The sequence below is a fragment of the Schistocerca gregaria genome, unplaced genomic scaffold, assembly GCF_023897955.1.
Source record: "Schistocerca gregaria isolate iqSchGreg1 unplaced genomic scaffold, iqSchGreg1.2 ptg001476l, whole genome shotgun sequence".
Classification (NCBI taxonomy): domain Eukaryota; kingdom Metazoa; phylum Arthropoda; class Insecta; order Orthoptera; family Acrididae; genus Schistocerca; species Schistocerca gregaria.
This window is the reverse complement of record NW_026062769.1, coordinates 57,501-63,113: the sequence shown is the minus strand read 5'-3', so window position 1 is coordinate 63,113 and position 5,613 is coordinate 57,501. Positions and strand designations below refer to the sequence as shown.

At 51.3% G+C, this 5,613-nt stretch overlaps 1 non-coding gene across 1 annotated transcript; it reads right to left on the bottom strand.

The window, feature by feature from the left end:
* Nucleotides 1–2: 2 nt before the first annotated feature.
* LOC126332522 (small subunit ribosomal RNA) lies at nt 3–1,898 on the bottom strand. Its single transcript, XR_007563769.1, has one exon. It is a non-coding gene; the product is annotated as a small subunit ribosomal RNA (ribosomal RNA).
* Nucleotides 1,899–5,613: the final 3,715 nt, after the last annotated feature.

Sequence of the window (5,613 nt, the reverse complement as noted above, 5' to 3'; positions counted from 1 at the left end):
ACACTAGATCGCGTGTTCGCAGGTTCACCTACGGAAACCTTGTTACGACTTTTACTTCCTCTAAATGATCAAGTTTGGTCATCTTTCCGGTAGCATCGGCAACGACAGAGTCGATGCCGCGTACCAGTCCGAAGACCTCACTAAATCATTCAATCGGTAGTAGCGACGGGCGGTGTGTACAAAGGGCAGGGACGTAATCAACGCGAGCTTATGACTCGCGCTTACTGGGAATTCCTCGTTCATGGGGAACAATTGCAAGCCCCAATCCCTAGCACGAAGGAGGTTCAGCGGGTTACCCCGACCTTTCGGCCTAGGAAGACACGCTGATTCCTTCAGTGTAGCGCGCGTGCGGCCCAGAACATCTAAGGGCATCACAGACCTGTTATTGCTCAATCTCGTGCGGCTAGAAGCCGCCTGTCCCTCTAAGAAGAAAAGTAATCGCTGACAGCACGAAGGATGTCACGCGACTAGTTAGCAGGCTAGAGTCTCGTTCGTTATCGGAATTAACCAGACAAATCGCTCCACCAACTAAGAACGGCCATGCACCACCACCCACCGAATCAAGAAAGAGCTATCAATCTGTCAATCCTTCCGGTGTCCGGGCCTGGTGAGGTTTCCCGTGTTGAGTCAAATTAAGCCGCAGGCTCCACTCCTGGTGGTGCCCTTCCGTCAATTCCTTTAAGTTTCAGCTTTGCAACCATACTTCCCCCGGAACCCAAAAGCTTTGGTTTCCCGGAGGCTGCCCGCCGAGTCATCGGAGGAACTGCGGCGGATCGCTGGCTGGCATCGTTTATGGTTAGAACTAGGGCGGTATCTGATCGCCTTCGAACCTCTAACTTTCGTTCTTGATTAATGAAAACATACTTGGCAAATGCTTTCGCTTCTGTTCGTCTTGCGACGATCCAAGAATTTCACCTCTAACGTCGCAATACGAATGCCCCCGCCTGTCCCTATTAATCATTACCTCGGGTTCCGAAAACCAACAAAATAGAACCGAGGTCCTATTCCATTATTCCATGCACACAGTATTCAGGCGGGCTTGCCTGCTTTAAGCACTCTAATTTGTTCAAAGTAAACGTGCCGGCCCACCGAGACACTCAACAAAGAGCACCCTGGTAGGATTTAAACGGGGTCCGCCTCGGGACGCGAAAGCACCCCTTCGGCTCGCCCCACCGGCAGGACGTCCCACGATACATGCCAGTTAAACACCGACGGGCGGTGAACCAACAGCGTGGGACACAAATCCAACTACGAGCTTTTTAACCGCAACAACTTTAATATACGCTATTGGAGCTGGAATTACCGCGGCTGCTGGCACCAGACTTGCCCTCCAATAGATACTCGTTAAAGGATTTAAAGTGTACTCATTCCGATTACGGGGCCTCGGATGAGTCCCGTATCGTTATTTTTCGTCACTACCTCCCCGTGCCGGGAGTGGGTAATTTGCGCGCCTGCTGCCTTCCTTGGATGTGGTAGCCGTTTCTCAGGCTCCCTCTCCGGAATCGAACCCTGATTCCCCGTTACCCGTTACAACCATGGTAGGCGCAGAACCTACCATCGACAGTTGATAAGGCAGACATTTGAAAGATGCGTCGCCGGTACGAGGACCGTGCGATCAGCCCAAAGTTATTCAGAGTCACCAAGGCAAACGGACCAGACAAGCCAATCCGATTGGTTTTGATCTAATAAAAGCGTCCCTTCCATCTCTGGTCGGGACTCTGTTTGCATGTATTAGCTCTAGAATTACCACAGTTATCCAAGTAACGTGGGTACGATCTAAGGAACCATAACTGATTTAATGAGCCATTCGCGGTTTCACCTTAATGCGGCTTGTACTGAGACATGCATGGCTTAATCTTTGAGACAAGCATATGACTACTGGCAGGATCAACCAGGGAGCTGCGTCAACTAGAGCTGAGCAGCCGGCCGCCCGGGAGTGTGTCCCGGGGGCCCGCGCGAACACGCAAGCGTCCGCTCAATTATTCTGCAAACAGGAGGAGGCCGAGCTCCCCTGCACGATACACCTCGAAACCCTCTCAGGTCCCGGCGGCGCGCAGCGCCGTCCTAGGTACTTGGTCGGTTTCGAGAGAGGCGCAATCGCCCGGAGTTAGGCGAGTAGACGGTTTTAGTGCGAACACCCTTGCTCCCAACTGAGCTTGCCGCTGCCGACAGAGGCCCGGGAGCGTGCTGTCGTGGCATTGCCGGCGGGAGACAACACGCGCCACCTATGGTGACCGGCAGCTCCAACGCCAGCGCCACACAAGGGCAAAGCCCCACTTGGGTGCAGAAGCGAACTCTCCCAGCACAGCGCACGCGCCAACACGTCCGCACAACTGCGATACAAACCACCTGCGAGAACCGCTGGGGCGACCGAGCAGCAGACGGCGTCGCGGCGCCGAGTGCCAGGCGGCGGCGCATCCTCAACGCACACAGTCCTCAATCAGACCAGCACACTGCAGATGTCCACCGCGCTTCGCACCGGGCTCGGCTGAACCAACTTTGGCCGCCAGGCGCCGCGTGCAGGGTGCGCCGCAGCGTAGCTGCGCCGCCTGCCGGGCCCGTCGGCTGGCGCTCCTGCCACTCGGCGCCCCCCACCAGCCGCCTGTTGCGCGTGCGCCCACGCAGCGCGCGGCCAACACGCCGGGCGGCCCCCCTTCACCGGCCGGGAACAGTCCCACCAAGCCACCGCCGCGTATCGCTTCATACCCACATGGGCCTAGTCACGCGTGTGGATGTGGCGGGTACCGCTGAAACAACCGGTTAATAGCTGTACCGATCGTCGCCATCACAGATTCACCTCCAGCGTGAACAACCGCTCAACAACGGATTTCCAGTTCATTTGCGTATCTTGGGCAGTAAACGTAGATGTCCACCTACATTTGCGAATTCAACAATTCTTGCATGCCAGGATGTCATGTGTCACGACACGCTACATCAGACCACATACACACTGCGACATGTGCAGAAGAGAACACGTGGAAGGTGGCCCGCGCACGTATGCGATGTACCTTCCGCGATCCACTGTCAACCGGCATCTGCGGCATGTCCCAGATATGGAACGCGGTCCACCAGGGTAGCACTTTGTGTGAGGCAATACGACAAAGTCGGAATACACGCGTCACTACATCAGACGGCTCACGCTGACCTGACCTGACCTGACTCACCGCACCACCACCCCCAGCGACCCAGGGTGACATACAATGCGTTCGTACGTTCCTCCCACACGCCTCTACGGCGTACCACAGTGCAACCTAGCTGTTATTGGGAGACGAGACAAGTAGCATCAAGCACAACATATGGAAATTGAGATTCGACACCGTTGGGCACAGCCAGCGTACGGTCACACGTATCACACTACTTCACTCTGTACGTAACGACCGATGATCGGTACAGCGTGTGGGTTACGCGTACGACATCAGCGGACAATGGACACAGACCATACCACGACGTACACTGAGGGCGTCGACATCTGAATGCAACTGAACAGCTGCGAGGCTCATTTAACACTCAAACGCCAGACCGACCAGCTTGAGAGGACAGAGACACAAAGAGGGGGACAGAGGGGGACAGAGGGGGGGGAGGGGGGGGGTCGGCGATATAGTCCTATTGCAGTACAATTGACAGTGGATAGCAGGAATATGTGGAAAGTAAGCAACACTCGCAAGACATCTACATGAGGATAACAACGACACCAGAGATTCCGAGCAGTGAACTATGTTAGGCAAAGGGACAACGTGGGTTAGGTTAAGGGACAACGTGGGTTAGGTTAAGGGACAACGTGGGTTAGGTTAAGGGACAACGTGGGTTAGGTTAAGGGACAACGTGGGTTAGGTTAAGGGACAACGTGGGTTAGGTTAAGGGACAACGTGGGTTAGGTTAAGGGACAACGTGGGTTAGGTTAAGGGACAACGTGGGTTAGGTTAAGGGACAACGTGGGTTAGGTTAAGGGACAACGTGGGTTAGGTTAAGGGACAACGTGGGTTAGGTTAAGGGACAACGTGGGTTAGGTTAAGGGACAACGTGGGTTAGGTTAAGGGACAACGTGGGTTAGGTTAAGGGACAACGTGGGTTAGGTTAAGGGACAACGTGGGTTAGGTTAAGGGACAACGTGGGTTAGGTTAAGGGACAACGTGGGTTAGGTTAAGGGACAACGTGGGTTAGGTTAAGGGACAACGTGGGTTAGGTTAAGGGACAACGTGGGTTAGGTTAAGGGACAACGTGGGTTAGGTTAAGGGACAACGTGGGTTAGGTTAAGGGACAACGTCGGTTAGGTTAAGGGACAACGTCGGTTAGGTTAAGGGACAACGTCGGTTAGGTTAAGGGACAACGTCGGTTAGGTTAAGGGACAACGTGGGTTAGGTTAAGGGACAACGTGGGTTAGGTTAAGGGACAACTTGAGTTAGGTTAAGGGACAACTTGAGTTAGGTTAAGGGACAAATTGAGTTAGGTTAAGGGACAAATTGAGTTAGGTTAAGGGACAAATTGAGTTAGGTTAAGGGACAACTTGAGTTAGGTTAAGGGACAAATTGAGTTAGGTTAAGGGACAAATTGAGTTAGGTTAAGGGACAAATTGAGTTAGGTTAAGGGACAACTTGAGTTAGGTTAAGGGACAACTTGAGTTAGGTTAAGGGACAACTTGAGTTAGGTTAAGGGACAACTTGAGTTAGGTTAAGGGACAACTTGAGTTAGGTTAAGGGACAACTTGAGTTAGGTTAAGGGACAACTTGAGTTAGGTTAAGGGACAACTTGAGTTAGGTTAAGGGACAACTTGAGTTAGGTTAAGGGACAACTTGAGTTAGGTTAAGGGACAACTTGAGTTAGGTTAAGGGACAACTTGAGTTAGGTTAAGGGACAACTTGAGTTAGGTTAAGGGACAACTTGAGTTAGGTTAAGGGACAACTTGAGTTAGGTTAAGGGACAACTTGAGTTAGGTTAAGGGACAAATTGAGTTAGGTTAAGGGACAAATTGAGTTAGGTTAAGGGACAACTTGAGTTAGGTTAAGGGACAACTTGAGTTAGGTTAAGGGACAAATTGAGTTAGGTTAAGGGACAACTTGAGTTAGGTTAAGGGACAACTTGAGTTAGGTTAAGGGACAACTTGAGTTAGGTTAAGGGACAACTTGAGTTAGGTTAAGGGACAACTTGAGTTAGGTTAAGGGACAACTTGAGTTAGGTTAAGGGACAACTTGAGTTAGGTTAAGGGACAACTTGAGTTAGGTTAAGGGACAACTTGAGTTAGGTTAAGGGACAACTTGAGTTAGGTTAAGGGACAACTTGAGTTAGGTTAAGGGACAAATTGAGTTAGGTTAAGGGACAAATTGAGTTAGGTTAAGGGACAAATTGAGTTAGGTTAAGGGACAAATTGAGTTAGGTTAAGGGACAACTTGAGTTAGGTTAAGGGACAACGTGGGTTAGGTTAAGGGACAAATTGAGTTAGGTTAAGGGACAACTTGAGTTAGGTTAAGGGACAACTTGAGTTAGGTTAAGGGACAACTTGAGTTAGGTTAAGGGACAACTTGAGTTAGGTTAAGGGACAACTTGAGTTAGGTTAAGGGACAACTTGAGTTAGGTTAAGGGACAACTTGAGTTAGGTTAAGGGACAACTTGAGTTAG